Raw genomic sequence first — 23,192 nt, 5'->3', positions numbered from 1 at the left:
ATGCCGACTTAAGTACAAGATAAGTGACTCTTCTTACTGTCTATGTTTTGAACCATTCCTGTGACACTAGTTATAGATTCCGATGATTCACTTCAGCTTTACTGTATCCCTCTGACCTTCTTATTGACGATGAAACACAGAAATTGCATCGGAAATAAATACAAAAGGCTCAATGACGACTTACGTACAAGAAAACTGAATCTTCTTACGGTCTAATTTTGCACCATTCCTGTGACACTAGTTATAGATTCCGATGCTTCACTTCAGGTTTACTGTATCCCTCTGACCTTCTTAATGACGAAGAAACACAGAAATTGAATCGGAATTAAATAGAAAAGGCACAATGCCGACTTAAGTACAAGAAAACTGACTGTCCTTACTGTCTATGTTTGAACAATACCTGAGACACTAGTTATAGATTCCGATGCTTCACTTCAGGTTTACTGTATCCCTCTGACCTTCTTATTGACGATCATACACAGAAATTGCATCGGAATTAAATACAAAAGGCACAATGCCGACTTAAGTACAAGAAAACTGACTCTTCTTACTGTCTATGTTTTGGACCATACCTGTGACTCTAGTTATAGATTCCGATGCTTCACTTCAGGTTTACTGTATACCCCTGACCTTCTTATTGACGATGAAACACATAAATCTCATCGGAATTAAATACAAAAGGCACAATGCCGACTTAAGTACAAGAAAACTGACTCTTCTTACAGTCTATGTTTTGAACCATTCATGTGACACTAGTTATAGATTCCGGTGCTTCACTGTAGGTTTACTGTATCCCTCTGACCTTCTTATTGACGATAAAACACAGAAATTGCATCGGAATTAAAAAGGCACAATGCCGACTTAAGTACAAGAAAAATTACTCTTCTTACTGTCTATGTTTTGAACCATTCCTGTGACACTAGTTATAGATTCCGATGCTTCACTTCAGGTGTAAACCTGACCTTCTTATTGACGATGAAACGCAGAAATTGCATCAGAATTAAATACGAAAGGACCAATGCCTACTTAAGTACAAGAAAACTGACTCTTCTTACTGTCTATGCTTTCAACCATTCCTGTGACACTAGTTATAGATTCCGATGCTTTACTTCAGGATTACTGTATCCCTCTGACCTTCTTATTGAGGATGAAACACAGAAATTGCATCGGAATTAAATACAAAAGGCACAATGCCGACTTAAGTACAAGAAAACTGACTCTTCTTACTGTCTATGCTTTGAACCATTCCTGTGACACTAGTTATAGATTCCGATGCTACACTTCAGCTTTACTGTATACCTCGACCTTCTTATTGACGATGAAACACAGAAATTGCATCGGAAATAAATACAAAAGGCACAATGCCGACTTAAGTACAAGAAAACTGACTCTTCTTACTGTCTATGTTTCGAACCATTCATGTGACACTAGTTATAGTTTCCGATTCTTCACAGCAGGTTTACTGTATTCCTCTGGCCTTCTTATTGACGATGAAACACAGAAATTGCATCGGAATTAAATACAAAAGGCACAATGCCGACTTAAGTACAAGAGAACTGACTCTTCTTACTGTCTATGTTTTGAACAATTCCTGTGACACTAGTTATAGATTCCGTTGCTTCACTTCAGGTTTACCGTATCCCTCCGACCTTCTTATTTACGATGAAACACAGAAATTGCATCGGATTAAATACAAAAGGCACAATGCCGACTTAAGTACAAGAAAACTGATCTTCTCACTGTCTATGTTTTGAACCATTCCTATGACACTAGTTATAGAATCCGATGCTTCACTTCAGGTTCACTATATCCCTCTGACCTTGTTACTGACGATGAAACACTGAAATTGCATCGGATTTAAATACAAAAGGCACAATGCCGACTTAACTACAAGAAAACTGACTCTTCTTACTGTCTATGTTTTGAACCATTCCTGTGACACTAGTTATAGATTCCGCTGCTTCAATTCAGATTTACTGTATGCCTCTGACCTTCTTATTGACGATGAAACACAGAAATTGCATCGGAATTAAATACAAAAGGCACAATGCCGACTTAAGTACAAGGAAACTGACACCTCATAATGTCTATGTTTTGAACCATTCCTGTGACACTAGTTATAGATTCCGATGCTTCACTTCAGGTTTACTGTATACCTCTGACCTTGTTATTGACGATGAAACAAATAAATTGCATTGAAATTAAATAGAAAAGGCACAATGCCGACTTAAGTACAAGAAAACTGACTCTTCTTACTGTCTATGTTTTGAACCATTCCTTTGACACTAGTTATAGAATCCGATGCTTCACTTCAGGTTTACTGTATCCCTCTGAACTTCTTATTGACGATGAAACACAGAAATTGCATCGGAATTAAATACAAAAGGTACAATGCCGACATAAGTACAAGGAAACTGACTCTTCTTACTGTCTATGTCTTGAACTATTCATGTGACACTCGTTATAGATTCCGATGCTTTACTTCAGGTTTACTGTATCCCTCTGACCCTACTTATTGAGGATGAAACACAGAAATTGCTTCGGAATTAAATACAAATTTCACAATGCCGACTTAAGTACAAGATAACTGACTCTTCTTACTGTCTATGCTTGAAACATCCCTGTGACACTAGTTATAGATTCAGATGCTTCACTTCAGGTTTACTGTATCCCTCTGACCTACTTATTGACGATGAAACACAGAAATTCCATCGGAATTAAATACAAAAGGCACAATGCCGACTTAAGTACAAGAAAAGAGACTCTTTTTACAATCTGTTTTGAACTATTCCTGTGACACTAGTTATAGATTCCGATGCTTCACTCATGTTTTCTGTATCCCTCTGACCTTCTTATTGACGATGAAACACAGAAATTGCATCAGAATTAAATACAAAAGGCACAATGCCTACTTAAGTACAAGAAAACTGACTCTTCTTACTGTCTATGCTTTGAACCATTCCTGTGACACTGGTTATAGATTCCGATGCTTTACTTCAGGATTACTGTATCCCTCTGACCTTCTTATTGAGGATGAAACACAGAAATTGCATCGGAATTAAATACAAAAGGCACAATGCCGACTTAAGTACAAGAAAACTGACTCTTCTTACTGCCTATGCTTTGAACCATTCCTGTGACACTAGTTACAGATTCCTATGCTTCACTTCAGGTTTACTGTATACCTCTGACCTTCTTATTGACGATGAAACACAGAAATTGCATCGGAAATAAATACAAAAGGCACAATGCCGACTTAAGTACAAGAAAACTGACTCTTCTTACTGTCTATGTTTCGAACCATTCATGTGACACTAGTTATAGTTTCCGATTCTTCACTGCAGGTTTACTGTATCCCTCTGGCCTTCTTATTGACGATGAAACACAGAAATTGCATCGGAAGTAAATAAAAAAGGCACAATGCCGACTTAAGTACAAGAAAACTGACTCTTCTTTCTGTTTATGTTTTGAACAATTCCTGTGACACTAGTTATAGATTCCGTTGCTTCACTTCAGGTTCACCGTATCCCTCCGACCTTCTTATTTACGATGAAACACAGAAATTGCATCGGATTAAATACAAAAGGCACAATGCCGACTTAAGTACAAGAAAACTGCACTTCTTACTGTCTATGTTTTGAACCATTCCTATGACACTAGTTATAGAATCTGATGTTTCACTTCAGGTTCACTATATCCCTCTGACCTTCTTACTGACGATGCAACACTGAAATTGCATCGGATTTAAATACAAAAGGCACAATGCCGACTTAACTACAAGAAATCTGACTCTTCTTACTGTCTATGTTTTGAACCATTCCTGTGACACTAGTTATAGATTCCGATGCTTCAATTCAGATTTACTGTATGCCTCTGACCCTCTTATTGACGATGAAACACAGAAATTGCATCGGAATTAAAGACAAAAGGCACAATGCCGACTTAAGTACAAGAAAACTGACTCCTCATAATGTCTATGTTTTGAATCATTCCTGTGACACTAGTTATAGATTCCGATGCTTCACTTCAGGTTTACTGTATACCTCTGACCTTGTTATTGACGATGAAACAAATAAATTGCATCGAAATTAAATAGAAAAGGCACAATGCAGAATTAAGTACAAGAAAACTGACTCTTCTTCCTGTCTATGTTTTGAATCATTCCTATGACACTAGTTATAGAATCCGATGCTTCACTTCAGGTTTACTGTATCCCTCTGACCTTCTTATTGACGATGAAACACAGAAATTGCATCGGAATTAAATACAAAAGGCACAATGCCGACTTAAGTACAAGGAAACTGACACCTCATAATGTCTATGTTTTGAACCATTCCTGTGACACTAGTTATAGATTCTGATACTTCACTTCAGGTTTACTGTATACCTCTGACCTTGTTATTGACGATGAAACAAATAAATTGCATCGAAATTAAATAGAAAAGGCACAATGCCGACTTAAGTACAAGAAAACTGACTCTTCTTACTGTCTATTATTTGAACCATTCCTGTGACACTAGTTATAGAATCCGATGCTTCACTTCAGGTTTACTGTATCCCTCTGAACTTCTTATTGACGATGAAACACAGAAATTGCATCGGAATTAAATACAAAGGGTACAATGCCGACTTAAGTACAAGGAAACTGACTCTTCTTACTGTCTATGTCTTGAACTATTCATGTGACACTCGTTATAGATTCCGATGCTTTACTTCAGGTTTACTGTATCCCTCTGACCCTACTTATTGAGGATGAAACACAGAAATTGCTTCGGAATTAAATACAAATTTCACAATGCCGACTTAAGTACAAGATAACTGACTCTTCTTACTGTCTATGCTTGAAACATTCCTGTGACACTAGTTATAGATTCAGATGCTTCACTTCAGGTTTACTGTATCCCTCTGACCTTCTTATTGACGATGAAACACAGAAATTCCATCGGAATTAAATACAAAAGGCACAATGCCGACTTAAGTACAAGAAAACAGACTCTTTTTACAATCTGTTTTGAACTATTCCTGTGACACTAGTTATAGATTCCGATGCTTCACTCATGTTTTCTGTATCCCTCTGACCTTCTTATTGACGATGAAACACAGAAATTGCATCAGAATTAAATACAAAAGGCACAATGCCTACTTAAGTACAAGAAAACTGACTCTTCTTACTGTCTATGTTTTGAACCATTCCTGTGACACTGGTTATAGATTCCGATGCTTTACTTCAGGATTACTGTATCCCTCTGACCTTCATATTGAGGACGAAACACAGAAATTGCATCGGAATTAAATACAAAAGGCACAATGCCGACTTAAGTACAAGAAAACTGAATTTTCTTACTGTCTATGCTTTGAACCATTCCTGTGACACTAGTTATAGATTCCTATGCTTCACTTCAGGTTTACTGTATACCTCTGACCTTCTTATTGACGATGAAACACAGAAATTGCATCGGAAATAAATACAAAAGGCACAATGCCGACTTAAGTACAAGAAATCTGACTCTTCTTACTGTCTATGTTTCGAACCATTCATGTGACACTAGTTATAGTTTCCGATTCTTCACTGCAGGTTTACTGTATCCCTCTGGCCTTCTTATTGACGATGAAACACAGAAATTGCATCGGAATTAAATACAAAAGGCACAATGCCGACTTAAGTACAAGAAAACTGACTCTTCTTTCTGTCTATGTTTTGAACAATTCCTGTGACACTAGTTATAGATTCCGTTGCTTCACTTCAGGTTCACCGTATCCCTCCGACCTTCTTATTTACGATGAAACAAAGAAATTGCATCGGATTAAATACAAAAGGCACAATGCCGACTTAAGTACAAGAAAACTGATCTTCTTACTGTCTATGTTTTGAACCATTCCTATGACACTAGTTATAGAATCCGATGTTTCACTTCAGGTTCACTATATCCCTCTGACCTTGTTACTGACGATGAAACACTGAAATTGCATCGGATTTAAATACAAAAGGCACAATGCCGACTAAACTACAAGAAAACTGACTCTTCTTACTGTCTATGTTTTGAACCATTCCTGTGAAGCTAGTTATAGATTCCGATGCTTCAATTCAGATTTACTGTATGCCTCCGACCCTCTTATTGACGATGAAACACAGAAATTGCATCGGAATTAAATAAAAAAGTACAATGCTGACTTAAGTACAAGGAAACTGACTCTTCTTACTGTCTATGTCTTGAACTATTCATGTGACACTCGTTATAGATTCCGATGCTTTACTTCAGGTTTACTGTATCCCTCTGACCCTACTTATTGAGGATGAAACACAGAAATTGCTTCGGAATTAAATACAAATGGCACAATGCCGACTTAAGTACAAGATAACTGACTCTTCTTACTGTCTATGCTTGAAACATTCCTGTGACACTAGTTATAGAGTCCGATGCTTCACTTCAGGTTTACTGTATCCCTCTGACCCTCTTATTGACGATGAAACACAGAAATTCCATCGGAATTAAATACAAAAATCACAATGCCGACTTAAGTACAAGAAAACAGACTCTTTTTACAATCTATGTTTCGAACCATTCCTGTGACACTAGTTATAGATTCCGATGCTTCACTCATGTTTTCTGTATCCCTCTGACCTTTTTATTGACGATGAAACACAGATATTGCGACGGAATTAAATACAAAAGGCAAAATGCCGACTTAAGTACAAGAAAACTGACTCTTCTTACTGTCTTTGTTTTGAACCATTCCTGTGACACTTGTTATAGATTCCGTTGCTTCAATTCAGTTTTAATGTATCCCACTGACCTTCTTATTAACGATGAAACACAAAAATTGCATCGGAACTAAATACAAAAGGCACAACGCCGACTTAAGTACAAGAAAACTGACTCTTCTTACTGTCTATGTTTGAACCATTCCTGTGACGCTAGTTATAGATTCCGATGCTTCACTTCAGGTTTTCTGTATCCCTCTGACCTTCGTATTGACGATGAAACACAGAAATTGCATCGGAATTAAATACAAGAGGCACAATGCCCACTTAAGTACAAGAAAACTGACTCTTCTTATTGCCTATGTTTTGAACCATTTCTGTAACACTACATATAGATTCCGATGCTTCACATCAGGTTTACTGTATCCCTCTGACCTTCTTATTGACGATGAAACACAGAAAATGCATCGGAATTAAATACAAAAAGCACAATGCAGACTTAAGTACAAGAAAACTGACTCCTCTTACTGTCTATGTTTGAGCCATTCCTGTGACACTAGTTATAGATTCCGATGCTTCACTTCAGGTTTATCGTATCCCTCTGACCTTCTTATTGACGATGAACACAGCAATTGCATCGGAATTAAATACAAAAGGCACAATGCCGACTTAAGTACAAGAAAACTGACTCTTCTTACTGTCTAACTTTTGAACCATTCCTGAGACACTAGTTATAGATTCCGATGCTTCGCTTCAGGTTTACTGTATACCTCTGACCTTCTTATTGACGATGAAACACAGAAAATGCATCGGAATTAAATACAAAAGGCACAATGCCGACTTAAGTACAAGAAAACTGACCCTTCTTACTTTCTATGTTCGAACCATTCCTGTGACACTAGTTATAGATTCTGCTGTTTCACTTCAGGTTTACTGTATCCCTGTGACCTTCATATTGACGATCAAACACAGAAATTGCATCGGAGTTAAATACAAAAGGCACAATGCCGACTTAAGTACAAGAAAACTGACTTTTCTTTCAGTCTACGTTTTGAACCATTCGTGTAACACTAGTTATAAATTCCGATGCTTCACTTCTGGTTTACTGTATCGCTCTGACCTTGTTATTGACGATGAAACACTGATATTGCATTGGAATTAAATACAAAAGTCACAATGCCGATTTAAGTACAAGGAAACTGACTCTTCTTACTGTCTATGTTTTGAACCATTCCTGTGACAGTAGTTATAGATTCCGATGCTTCGCTTCAGGTTAACTGTATCCCCCTGACCTTCTTATTGACGATGAAACACAGAAATTGCTTCGGAATTAAATACAAAAGGCACAATGCCGACTTGAGTACTAGAAAACTGACTCTTCTCACTGTCTATGTCTTGTACCATTCCTGTGACACTAGTTACAGATTTCGATGGTTCACTTCAGGTTTACTGTATCCATTAGACCTTCTTATTGACGATGAAACACAGAAATTGCATCGGAATTAAATACAAAAGGCACAATGCCGACTTATGTACAAGAAAACTGACTCCTCTTACTGTCTATGTTTGAACCATTCCTGAGACACTAGTTATAGATTCCGATGCTTCACTTCAGGTTTACTGTATCCCTCTGACATTCTTATTGTCGATGAAACACAGAAATTGCATCGGAATTAAATACAAAAGGCACAATACCCACTTAAGTACAAGAAAACTGACTCTTCTTACTGTCTATGTTTTGAACCATTCCGGTGACACTGGTTATAGATTCTGCTGCTTCACTTCAGGTTCACTGTATCCCTCTGACCTTCTAATTGACGATGAAACACAGAAATTGCATCGGAGTTAAATACAATAGGCACAATGCCGACTTTAGTACAAGAAAACTGACCCTTCTAACTGTCTATGTTTTCAACCATTCCTGTGACACTAGTTATAGATTCCGATGGTTCACTTCAGGTTTACTGTATCCCTCTGACCTTCTTACTGACGATGAAACACAGATATTGCGTCGGAATTAAATACAAAAGGCACAATGCCGACTTAAGTACAAGAAAACGGACTCTTTTTACTGTCTATGTTTTGAACAATGCCGGTAACACTAGTTATAGATTACGATGCTTCACTTCAGGTTTACCGTATCCCTCCGACCTTCTTATTGACGATGAAACACAGAAATTGCATCGGATTAAACACAAAAAGGACAATGCCGACTTAATAACAGAAAACTGATTTTCTTACTGTCTATGTTTTGAACCATTCCTGTGACACTAGTTATAGATTCCGATGCTTCACTTCTGGTTTACTGTATCGCTCTGACCTTGTTATTGACGATGAAACACTGATATTGCATCGGAATTAAATACAAAAGACACAATGCCGATTTAAGTACAAGAAAACTGACTCTTCTTACTGTCTATGTTTTGAACCATTCCTGTGCTAGTAGTTATAGATTCCGAAGCTTCACTTCACGTTTACTGTATCCATCAGACCTTCTTATTGACGATGAAACACAGAAATTGCATCGGAATTAAATACAAAGGGCACAATGCCGACTTATGTACAAGAAAACTGACTCTTCTTACTGTCTATGTTTGAACCATTCATGTGACACTAGTTATATATTCCGATGCTTCACTTCAGGTTTACTGTATCCCTCTGACCTTCTTATTGACGATGAAACACAGAAATTGCAACGGAATTAAATACAAATGGCACAATGCCCACTTAAGTACAAGAAAACTAACTCTTCTTACTGTCTATGTTTTGAACCATTCCTGTGACACTAGTTATAGATTCTGCTGCTTCACTTCAGGTTTACTGTATCCCTCTGACCTTCTTATTGACGATGAAACACAGAAATTGCATCGGAGTTAAATACAAAAGGTACAATGCCGACTTTAGATCAAGAAAACTGACTCTTCTAACTGTCTATGTTTTGAACCATTCCTGTGACACTAGTTATAGGTTCCGATGCTTCACTTCAGGTTTACTGTATCCCCTGACCTCCTTATTGACGATGAAACACAGATATTGCGTCGGAATTAAATACAAATGGCACAATGCCGACTTAAGTACAAGAAAACTGACTCTTCTTACTGTCTATGTTTTGAACAATGCCGGTGACACTAGTTATAGATTCCGATGCTTCACTTCAGGTTTACCGTATCCCTCTGTCCTTCTTATTGACGATGAAACACTGAAATTGCATCGGAATTAAATAGAAAAGGCACAATGCCGACTTAAGTAGAAGGAAACTGACTCTTCTTACTGTCTATGTTTTGAACCATTCCTGTGACACTAGTTATAGAATCCGATGCTTCACTTCAGGTTCACTATATCCCTCTGACCTACTTATTGACGATGAAACACAGAAATTGCATCGGAATTAAATGCAAAAGGCACAATGCCGACTTAAGTACAAGAAAACTGACTCTTCTTACTGTCTATGTTTGAACCATTCCTGTGACACTAGTTATAGATTCCGATGCTTCACTTCAGGTTTACTGTTTCCCTCTGGCCTTCTAGTTGACGATGAAACACAGAAATTGCATCGGAATTAAATACAAAAGGCACAATGCCGACTTTAGTACAAGAAAACTGACTCTTCTTACTATCTATGTTTTGAACCATTCCTGAGACACTAGTTATAGATTCCGATGCTTCACTTCAGGTTCACTGTATGCCTCTGACTTTCTTATTGACGATGAAACACAGAAATGTTATCGGAATTCAATACAAAAGGCACAATGGCGACTTAAGTACAAGAAAACTGATCTTCTTACTGTCTATGTTTTGGAACATTCCTGTGACACTAGTTATAGAATCCGATGCTTCACTTCAGGTTTACTGTATGCCTCTGACTTTCTTGTTGTTGTTGTTGTGGTCTTCAGTCCTGAGACTGGTTTGATGCAGCTCTCCATGCCACTCTATCCTGTGCAAGCTTTTTCATCTCCTAGTACCTACTGCAACCTACATCCTTCTGAATCTGCTTAGTGTAATCATCTCTTGGTCTCCCTCTACGATACAAAAGCCGTAATGCCGACTTAAGTACAAGAAAACTGACTCTTCTTACTGTCTATGTTTTGTACCATTCCTGTGACACTAGTCATAGAATCCGATGGTTCACTTCAGGTTCACTACATCCCTCTGACCTTCTTATTCACGATGAAACACTGAAATTGCATCAGGAATAAATACAAACGGCACAATGCCGACTTAAGTACACGGAAACTGCCACTTCTTACCGTCTATGCTTTGAACCATTCCTGTGACACTAGTTATAGATTCCGATGCTTCACTTCAGGTTTACTGTATGCCTCTGACCTTTTTATTGACGAAGAAACACAGAGATTGCATCGTAATTAAATACAAAAGGCACAATGCCCACTTAAGTACAAGTAAACTGACTCTTCATACTGTCTATGGTTTGAACCATTCCTGTGACACTAGTTATAGATTCCGATGCTTCACTTCAGGTTTACTGTATCCCTCTGACCTTCTTATTGACGATGAAACACAGAAATTGATTCGGAATTAAATACAAAGTCTCAATGCCGACTTAAGTACAAGATAACTGACTTTTCTTACTGTCTGTGTTTTGAACCATTCCTGTGACACTAGTTATAGTTTCCGATGCCTCACTTCAGGTTTACTGTTTCCCTCTGACCTTCTTATTGAGGATGAAACACAGAAATTGCTTCGGAATTAAATACAAAAGGTACAATGCCGACTTAAGTACAAGGAAACTGACTCTTCTTACTGTCTATGTCTTGAACCATTAATGTGACACTCGTTATAGATTCCGATGCATTACTTCAGGTTTACTGTATCCCTCTGACCTTCTTATTGAGGATGAAACACAGAAATTGCTTCGGAATTAAATACAAAAGGCACAATGCCGACTTAAGTACAAGATAACTGACTCTTCTTACTGTCTATGTTTTGAACCATTCCTGTGACACTAGTTGTAGATTCCGATGCTTCACTTCAGCTTTACTGTATCCCTCTGACCTTCTCATTGACGATGATACACAGAAACTGCATCGGAATTAAATACAAAAGGCACAATGCCAACTTAAGTACAAGAAAACTGACTCTTCTTACTGTCTATGCTTTGAACCATACCTGTGACTCTAGTTATAGATTCCGATGCTTCACTTCAGGTTTACTGGATACCTCTGACCTTCTTATTGACGATGACACACATAACTTGCATCGGAATTAAATAGAAAAAGCACAATGCCGACTTAAGTACAAGAAAACTGACACTTCTTACAGTCTATGTTTTGAACCATTCATGTGACACTAGTTACAGATTCCGATGCTTCACTGTAGGTTTACTGTATCCCTCTGACCTTCTTATTGACGATGAAACACCGAAATTGCATCGGAATTAAATGCAAAAGGCACAATGCCGACTTAGGTACAGGAAAACTGACTCTTCTTACTGTCTATGTTTGAACCATTCCTGTGACACTAGTTATAGATTCCGATGCTTCACTTCAGGTTTACTGTTTCCCTCTGACCTTCGTATTGACGATGAAACACAGAAATTGCATCGGAATTAAATACAAAAGGCACAATGCCGACTTTAGTACAAGAAAACTGACTCTTCTTACTGTCTATGATTTGAACCAATCCTGTGACACTAGTTATAGATTCCGATGCTTCACTTCAGGTTTACTGTATGCCTCTGACTTTCTTATTGACGATGAAACACAGAAATGTTATCGGAATTAAATACAAAAGGTACAATGCCGACTTAAGTACAAGAAAACTGATCATCTTACTGTCTATGTTTTGAACCATTCCTGTGACACTAGTTATAGAATCCGATGCTTCACTTCAGGTTCACTATATCCCTCTGACCTTCTTATTGACGATGAAACACTGAAATTGCATCGGAATTAAATACAAAAGGCACAATGCCGACATAAGTACAAGAAAACTGACTCTTCATACTGTCTATGTTTTGAACCATTCCTGTGACACTACTTATAGATTCCGATGCTTCACTTCAGGTTTACTGTATCCCTCTGACCTTCTTATTGACGATGAAACACAGAAATTGCTTCGGAATTAAATACAAAAGGCACAATGCCGACTTAAGTACAAGAAAACTGACTCTTCTTACTGTCTATGTTTTGAACCATTCCTGTGACACTAGATATAGATTACGATGCTTTACTTCAGGTTTACTGCATCCCTCTGACCTTCTTCTTGACGATGAAACACAGAAATTGCTTCGGAATTAAATACAAAAGGCTCAATGCCGACTTAAGTACAAGATAACTGACTTTTCTTACTGTCTGTGTTTTGAACCATTCCTGTGACACTAGTTATAGATTCCGATGCTTCACTTCAGGTTTACTGTTTCCCTCTGACCTTCATATTGACGATAAAACACAGAAATTGCATCGGAATTAAATACTAAAGGTACAATGCCGACTTAAGTACAAGGAAACTGACTCTTCTTACTGTCTATGTCTTGAACCATTCATGTGACCCTCGTTATAGATTCCGATGCATTACTTCAGGTTTACTGTATCCCTCTGACCTTCTTATTGAGAATGAAACACAGAAATTGCTTCGGAATTAAATACAAGAGACACAATGCCCACTTAAGTACAAGATAACTCACTCTTCTTACAGTCTATGTTTGAACCATTCCTGTGACACTAGTTATAGATTCCGATGCTTCACTTCAGGTTTACAGTATCCCTCTGACCTTCTTATTGACGATGAAACACAGAAATTGCATCGGAATAAAATACAAAAGGCACAATGCCGACTTAACTACAAGATAACTGACTCTTCTTACTGTCTATGTTTTGAACCATTCCTGTGACACTAGTTACAGATTCCGATGCTTCACTTCAGCTTTACTGTATCCCTCTGACCTTCTTATTGACGATGAAACAAAGAAATTGCATCGGAATTAAATACAAAAGGCACAATGCCGACTTACGTACAAGAAAACTGACTCTTTTTACTGTCTAAGCTTTGAACCATTCCCGTGACACTAGTTATAGATTCCGATGCTTCACTTCAGGTTTACTGTATCCCTCTCACCTTCTTAATGACGATGAAACACAGAAATTGAATCGGAATTAAATAGAAAAGGCACAATGCCGACTTAAGTACAAGAAAACTGACTCTTCTTACTGTCTATGTTTTGAACCATTCCTGTGACACTAGTTATAGATTCCAAAGCTTCACTTCAGCTTTACTGTATACCTCTGACCTTCTTATTGACGATGACACACATAACTTGCATCGGAATTAAATACAAAAAGCACAATGCCGACTTAAGTACAAGAAAACTGACACTTCTTACAGTCTATGTTTTGAACCATTCATGTGACACTAGTTACAGATTCCGATGCTTCACTGTAGGTTTACTGTATCCCTCTGACCTTCTTATTGACGATGAAACACCGAAATTGCATCGGAATTAAATGCAAAAGGCACAATGCCGACTTAAGTACAGGAAAACTGACTCTTCTTACTGTCTATGTTTGAACCATTCCTGTGACACTAGTTATAGATTCCGGTGCTTCACTTCAGGTTTACTGTTTCCCTCTGACCTTCTTATTGACGATGAACCACAGGAATTGCATCGGAATTAAATACAAAAGGCACAATGCCGACTTTAGTACAAGAAAACTGACTCTTCTTACTGTCTATGATTTGAACCAATCCTGTGACACTAGTTATAGATTCCGATGCTTCACTTCAGGTTTCCTGTATGCCTCTGACTTTCTTATTGACGATGAAACACAGAAATGTTATCGGAATTAAATACAAAAGGTACAATGCCGACTTAAGTAGAAGAAAACTGATCTTCTTACTGTCTATGTTTTGAACCATTCCTGTGACACTAGTTATAGAATCCGATGCTTCACTTCAGGTTCACTATATCCCTCTGACCTTCTTATTGACGATGAAACACTGAAATTGCATCGGAATTAAATACAAAAGGCACAATGCCGACATAAGTACAAGAAAACTGACTCTTCATACTGTCTATGTTTTGAACCATTCCTGTGACACTACTTATAGATTCCGATGCTTCACTTCAGGTTTACTGTATCCCTCTGACCTTCTTGTTGACGATGAAACACAGAAATTGTTTCGGAATTAAATACAAAAGGCACAATGCCGACTTAAGTACAAGAAAACTGACTCTTCTTACTGTCTATGTTTTGAACCATTCCTGTGACACTAGATATAGATTACGATGCTTTACTTCAGGTTTACTGCATCCCTCTGACCTTCTTCTTGACGATGAAACACAGAAATTGCTTCGGAATTAAATACAAAAGGCTCAATGCCGACTTAAGTGCAAGATAACTGACTTTTCTTACTGTCTGTGTTTTGAACCATTCCTGTGACACTAGTTATAGATTCCGATGCTTCACTTCAGGTTTACTGTTTCCCTTTGACCTTCATATTGACGATAAAACACAGAAATTGCATCGGAATTAAATACTAAAGGTACAATGCCGACTTAAGTACAAGGAAACTGACTCTTCTTACTGTCTATGTCTTGAACCATTCATGTGACCCTCGTTATAGATTCCGATGCATTACTTCAGGTTTACTGTATCCCTCTGACCTTCTTATTGAGGATGAAACACAGAAATTGCTTCGGAATTAAATACAAAAGACTCAATGCCGACTTAAGTACAAGATAACTCACCCTTCTTACAGTCTATGTTTGAAGCATGCCTGTGACACTAGTTATAGATTCCGATGCTTCACTTCAGGTTTACAGTATCCCTCTGACCTTCTTATTGACGATGAAACACAGAAATTGCATCGGAATAAAATACAAAAGGCACGATGCCGACTTAACTACAAGATAACTGACTCTTCTTACTGTCTATGTTTTGAACCATTCCTGTGACACTAGTTACAGATTCCGATGCTTCACTTCAGCTTTACTGTATCCCTCTGACCTTCTTATTGACGATGAAACAAAGAAATTGCATCGGAATTAAATACAAAAGGCACAATGCCGACTAACGTACAAGAAAACTGACTCTTTTTACTGTCTAAGTTTTGAACCATTCCCGTGACACTAGTTATAGATTCCGATGCTTCACTTCAGGTTTACTGTATCCCTCTGACCTTCTTAATGACGATGAAACACAGAAATTGAATCGAAATTAAATAGAAAAGGCACAATGCCGACTTAAGTACAAGAAAACTGACTCTTCTTACCGTCTATGTTTTGAACCATTCCTGTGACACTAGTTATAGATTCCAAAGCTTCACTTCAGGTTTACTGTATACCTCTGACCTTCGTATTGACGATAACACACATAACTTGCATCGGAATTAAATACAAAAAGCACAATGCCGACTTAAGTACAAGAAAACTGACACTTCTTACAGTCTATGTTTTGAACCATTCATGTGACACTAGTTACAGATTCCGATGCTTCACTGTAGGTTTACTGTATCCCTCTGACCTTCTTATTGACGATGAAACACCGAAATTGCATCGGAATTAAATGCAAAAGGCACAATGCCGACTTAAGTACAGGAAAACTGACTCTTCTTACTGTCTATGTTTGAACCATTCCTGTGACACTAGTTATAGATTCCGATGCTTCACTTCAGGTTTACTGTTTCCCTCTGACCTTCGTATTGACGATGAAACACAGAAATTACATCGGAATTAAATACAAAAGGTACAATGCCGCCTTAAGTACAAGAAAACTGATCTTCTTACTGTCTATGTTTTGAACCATTCCTGTGACACTAGTTATAGAATCCGATGCTTCACTTCAGGTTCACTATATCCCTCTGACCTTCTTATTGTCGATGAAACACTGAAATTGCATCGGAATTAAATACAAAAGTCACAATGCCGACATAAGTACAAGAAAACTGACTCTTCATACTGTCTATGTTTTGAACCATTCCTGTGACACTACTTATGGATTCCGATGGTTCACTTCAGGTTTACTGTATCCCTCTGACCTTCTTATTGACGATGAAACACAGAAATTGCTTCGGAATTAAATACAAAAGGCACAATGCCGACTTAAGTACAAGAAAACTGACTCTTCTTACTGTCTATGTTTTGAACCATTCCTGTGACACTAGATATAGATTACGATGCTTTACTTAGGGTATACTGCATCCCTCTGACCTTCTTCTTGACGATGAAACACAGAAATTGCTTCGGAATTAAATACAAATGGCTCAATGCCGACTTAAGTACAAGATAACTGACTTTTCTTACTGTCTGTGTTTTGAACCATTCCTGTGACACTAGTTATAGATTCCGATGCTTCACTTCAGGTTTACTGTTTCCCTCTGACCTTCATATTGAGGATAAAATACAGAAATTGCATCGGAACTAAATACTAAAGGTACAATGCCGACTTAAGTACAAGGAAACTGACTCTTCTTACTGTCTATGTCTTGAACCATTCATGTGACCCTCGTTATAGATTCCGATGCATTACTTCAGGTTTACTGTATCCCTCTGCCCTTCTTATTGAGGATGAAACACAGAAATTGCTTCGGAATTAAATACAAAAGACACAATGCCGACTTAAGTACAAGATAACTCACTCTTCTTACAGTCTATGTTTGAACCATCCTGTGACACTAGTTATAGATTCCGATGCTTCACTTCAGCTTTACTGTATCCCTCTGACCTTCTTATTGACGATTAAACAAAGAAATTGCATCAGAATTAAATACAAAAGGCACAATGCCGACTTACGTACAAGAAAACTGACTCTTTTTACTGTCTAAGTTTTGAACCATTCCCGTGACACTAGTTATAGATTCCGATGCTTCACTTCAGGTTTACTGTATCCCTCTGACCTTCTTAATGACGATGAAACACAGAAATTGAATCGGAATAAATAGAAAAGGCACAATGCCGACTTAAGTACAAGAAAACTGACTCTTCTTACTGTCTATGTTTTGAACCATTCCTGTGACACTAGTTATAGATTACAAAGCTTCACTTCAGGTTTACTGTATCCCTCTTTCCTTCTGATTGACGATGATACACAGAAACTGCATCGGAACTAAATACAAAAGGCACAATGCCAACTTAAGTACAAGAAAACTGACTCTTCTTACTGTCTATGTTTTGAACCATACTTGTGACTCTAGTTATAGATTCCGATGCTTCTCTTCAGGTTTACTGTATGCCTCAGACCTTCTTATTGACGATGACACACATAACTTGCATCGGAATTAAATACAAAAAGCACAATGCCGTCTTAAGTACAAGTAAACTAACTCTTCTTACAGTCTATGTTTTGAACCATTCATGTGACACTAGTTACAGATACCGATGCTTCACTGTAAGTTTACTGTATCCCTCTGACCTTCTTATTGACGATGAAACACAGAAATTGCATCGGAATTAAATGCAAAAGGCACAATGCCGACTTAAGTACAAGAAAACTGACTCATCTTACTGTCTATGTTTTGAACATTTCCTGTGACACTAGTTATAGATTCCGATGCTTCACTTCAGGTTTACTGTTTCCCTCTGACCTTCTTATTGACGATGAAACACAGAAATTGCTTCGGAATAAAATACAAATGGCACAATGCCCACTTAAGTACAAGAAAACTGACTCTTCTTACTGTCTAAGCTTTGAACCATTCCTGCGAAACTAGTTATAGATTCTGCTGCTCCACTTCAGGTTTACTGTATCCCTCTGACCTTCTTATTGACGATGAAACACAGAAACTGCATCGGAGTTAAATACAAAAGGAACAATGCCGACTTTAGTACAAGAAAACTGACTTTTCTAACTGTCTATGTTGTGAACCATTATTGTGACACTAGTTATAGATTCCGATGCTTCACTTCAGGTTTACTGTATCCCTCTGACCTTCTTATTGACGATGAAACACAGATATTGCGTCGGAATTTAATACAAAAGGCACAATGCCGACTTAAGTACAAGAAAACTGACTCTTCTTACTGTCTATGTTTTGAACAATGCCTGTGACACTAGTTATAGATTCCGATGCATCACTTCAGGTTAACCGTATCCCACCGACCTTCTTATTGACGATGAAACACAGAAATTGCATCGGATTAAATACAAAAGGCACAATGACGACTTAAGTACAAGAAAACTGATCTTCTTACTGTCTATGTTTTGAACCATTCCTGTGACACTAGTTATAGAATCCGATGCTTCACTTCAGGTTCACTATATCCCTCTGACCTTCTTATTGACGATGAAACACTGAAATTGCATCGGAATTAAATACAAAAGGCACAATGCCGACTTTAGTACAAGAAAACTGACTCTTCTTACTGTCTATGTTTTGAACCATTCCTGTGACACTAGTTATATATTCCGATGCTTCACTTCAGGTTTACTGTATGCCTCTGACTTTCTTATTTACGATGAAACACAGAAATTCCATCGGATTTAAATACAAAAAGAACAATGCTGACATAACTACAAGAAAACTGACTCTTCATAATGTCTATGATTTGAACCATTCCTGTGACACTAGTTATAGATTCCGATGCTTCACTTCAGGTTTACTGTATCCCTCTGACATTCTTATTGACGATGAAACACAGAAATTGCATCGAAGTTAAATAGAAAAGGCACAATGCCGACTTAAGTACAAGAAAACTGACTCTTCTTACTGTCTATGTTTGAACCATTCCTGTGACACTAGTTATAGAATCCGATGGTTCACTTCAGGTTCACTACATCCCTCTGACCTTCTTATTGACGATGAAACACTGAAATTGCATCAGAAATAAATACAAAAGGCACAATGCCGTCTTAAGTAGAAGAAAACTGCCTCTTCTTACTGTCTATGCTTTGAACCATTCCTGTGACACTAGTTATAGATTCCGATGCTTCACTTCAGGTTTACTGTATGCCTCTGACCTTCTTATTGACGATGACACACATAACTTGCATCGGAATTAAATACAAAAAGCACAATGCCGACTTAAGTAGAAGAAAACTGACACTTCTTACAGTCTATGTTTTGAACCATTCCTGTGACACTAGTTATAGAATCCGATGCTTCACTTCAGGTTTACTGTATCCCTTTGACCTTCTTATTGACGATGAAACACAGAAATTGCATCGGAATTAAATGCAAAAGGCACAATGCCGACTTAAGTACAGGAAAACTGTCTCTTCTTACTGTCTATGTTTGAACCATTGATGTGACACTAGTTACAGATTCCGATGCTTCACTTCAGCTTTACTGTATCCCTCTGACCTTCTTATTGACGATGAAACAAAGAAATTGCATCGGAAATAAATACAAAAGGCACAATGCCGACTTACGTACAAGAAAACTGACTCATTTTACTGTCTAAGTTTTGAACCATTCCCGTGACACTAGTTATAGATTCCGATGCTTCACTTCAGGTTTACTGTATCCCTCTGACCTTCTTAATGACGATGAAACACAGAAATTGAATCGGAATTAAATAGAAAAGGCACAATGCCGACTTAAGTACAAGAAAACTGACTCTTCTTACTGTCTATGTTTTGAACCATTCCTGTGACACTAGTTATAGATTCCAAAGCTTCACTTCAGGTTTACTGTATCCCTCTTACCTTCTGATTGACGATGATACACAGAAACTTAATCGGAATTAAATACAAAAGGCACAATGCCAACTTAAGTACAAGAAAACTGACTCTTCTTACTGTCTATGTTTTGAACCATACCTGTGACTCTAGTTATAGATTCCGATGCTTCACTTCAGGTTTACTGTATACCTCAGACCTTCTTATTGACGATGACACACATAACTTGCATCGGAATTAAATACAAGAAGCACAATGCCCACTTAAGTACAAGTAAACTGACTCTTCATACTGTCTATGGTTTGAACCATTCCTGTGACACTAGTTATAGATTACGATGCTTTACTTCAGGTTTACTGTATCCCTCTAACCTACTTCTTGACGATGAAACACAGAAATTGATTCGGAATTAAATACAAAGTCTCAATGCCGACTTAAGTACAAGATAACTGACTTTTCTTACTGTCTGTGTTTTGAACCATTCCTGTGACACTAGTTATAGTTCCCGATGCCTCACTTCAGGATTACTGTTTCCCTCTGACCTTCCTATTGACGATGAAATACAGAAATTGCATCGGAATTAAATACAAAAGGTACAATGCCGACTTAAGTACAAGGAAACTGACTCTTCTTACTGCCTATGTCTTGAACCATTAATGTGACACTCGTTATAGATTCCGATGCATTACTTCAGGTTTACTGTATCCCTCTGACCTTCTTATTGAGGATGAAACACAGAAATTGCTTCGGAATTAAATACAAAAGGCACAATGCCGACTTAAGTACAAGATAACTGACTCTTCTTACTGTCTATGTTTTGAACCATTCCTGTGACACTAGTTATAGATTCCGATGCTTCACTTCAGCTTTACTGTATCCCTCTGACCTTCTTATTGACGATGAAACAAAGAAATTGCATCGGAATTAAATACAAAAGGCACAATACCGACTTACGTCCAAGAAAACTGACTCTTTTTACTGTCTAAGATTTGAACCATTCCCGTGACACTAGTTATAGATTCCGATGCTTCACTTCAGGTTTACTGTATCCCTCTGATCTTCTTAATGACGATGAAACACAGAAATTGAATCGGAATTAAATAGAAAAGGCACAATGCTGACCTAAGCACAAGAAAACTGACTCTTCTTACTGTCTATGTTTTGAACCATTCCTGTGACACTAGTTATAGATTCCAAAGTTTCTCTTCAGGTTTACTGTATCCCTCTGACCTTCTTATTGACGATGATACACAGAAACTGCATCGGAACTAAATACAAAAGGCACAATGCCAACTTAAGTACAAGAAAACTGACTCTTCTTACTGTCTATGCTTTGAACCATACCTGTGACTCTAGTTATAGATTCCGATGCTTCACTTCAGGTTTACTGTATACCTCTGACCTTCTTATTGACGATGACACACATAACTTGCATCGGAATTAAATACAAAAAGCACAATGCCGACATAAGTACAAGAAAACTGACACTTCTTACAGTCTATGTTTTGAACCATTCATGTGACACTAGTTACAGATTCCGATGCTTCACTGTAGGTTTACTGTATCCCTCTGACATTCTTATTGACGATGAAACACCGAAATTGCATCGGAATTAAATGCAAAAGGCACAATGCCGACTTAAGTATAGGAAAACTGACTCTTCTTACTGTCTATGGTTGAACCATTCCTGTGACACTAGTTATAGATTCCGATGCTTCACTTCAGGTTTACTGTATCCCTCTGACCTTCTTAATGACGATGAAACACAGAAATTGAATCGGAATTAAATAGAAAAGGCACAATGCTGACCTAAGCACAAGAAAACTGACTCTTCTTACTGTCTATGTTTTGAACCATTCCTGTGACACTAGTTATAGATTCCAAAGTTTCTCTTCAGGTTTACTGTATCCCTCTGACCTTCTTATTGACGATGATACACAGAAACTGCATCGGAACTAAATACAAAAGGCACAATGCCAACTTAAGTACAAGAAAACTGACTCTTCTTACTGTCTATGCTTTGAACCATACCTGTGACTCTAGTTGTAGATTCCGATGCTTCACTTCAGGTTTACTGTATACCTCTGACCTTCTTATTGACGATGACACACATAACTTGCATCGGAATTAAATACAAAAAGCACAATGCCGACATAAGTACAAGAAAACTGACACTTCTTACAGTCTATGTTTTGAACCATTCATGTGACACTAGTTACAGATTTCGATGCTTCACTGTAGGTTTACTGTATCCCTCTGACATTCTTATTGACGATGAAACACCGAAATTGCATCGGAATTAAATGCAAAAGGCACAATGCCGACTTAAGTATAGGAAAACTGACTCTTCTTACTGTCTATGGTTGAACCATTCCTGTGACACTAGTTATAGATTCCGATGCTTCACTTCAGGTTTACTGTTTCCCTCTGACCTTCTTATTGACGATGAAACACAGAAATTGCTTCGGAATAAAATACAAATGGCACAATGCCCACTTAAGTACAAGAAAACTGACTCTTCTTACTGTCTATGATTTGAACCATTCCTGCGAAACTAGTTATAGATTCTGCTGCTCCACTTCAGGTTTACTGTATCCCTCTGACCTTCTTATTGACGATGAAACACAGAAACTGCATCGGAGTTAAATACAAAAGGCACAATGCCGACTTTAGTACAAGAAAACTGACTTTTCTAACTGTCTATGTTGTGAACCATTATTGTGACACTAGTTATAGATTCCGATGCTTCACTTCAGGTTTACTGTATCCCTCTGACCTTCTTATTGACGATGAAACACAGATATTGCGTCGGAATTTAATACAAAAGGCACAATGCCGACTTAAGTACAAGAAAACTGACTCTTCTTACTGTCTATGTTTTGAACAATGCCTGTGACACTAGTTATAGATTCCGATGC

This window comes from Schistocerca americana, chromosome 9 (genome assembly GCF_021461395.2).
Source record: "Schistocerca americana isolate TAMUIC-IGC-003095 chromosome 9, iqSchAmer2.1, whole genome shotgun sequence".
In the NCBI taxonomy this organism is placed as follows: domain Eukaryota; kingdom Metazoa; phylum Arthropoda; class Insecta; order Orthoptera; family Acrididae; genus Schistocerca; species Schistocerca americana.
The sequence above is the reverse complement of the archived record's forward strand: the minus strand, read 5'-3'. Positions refer to the sequence as shown.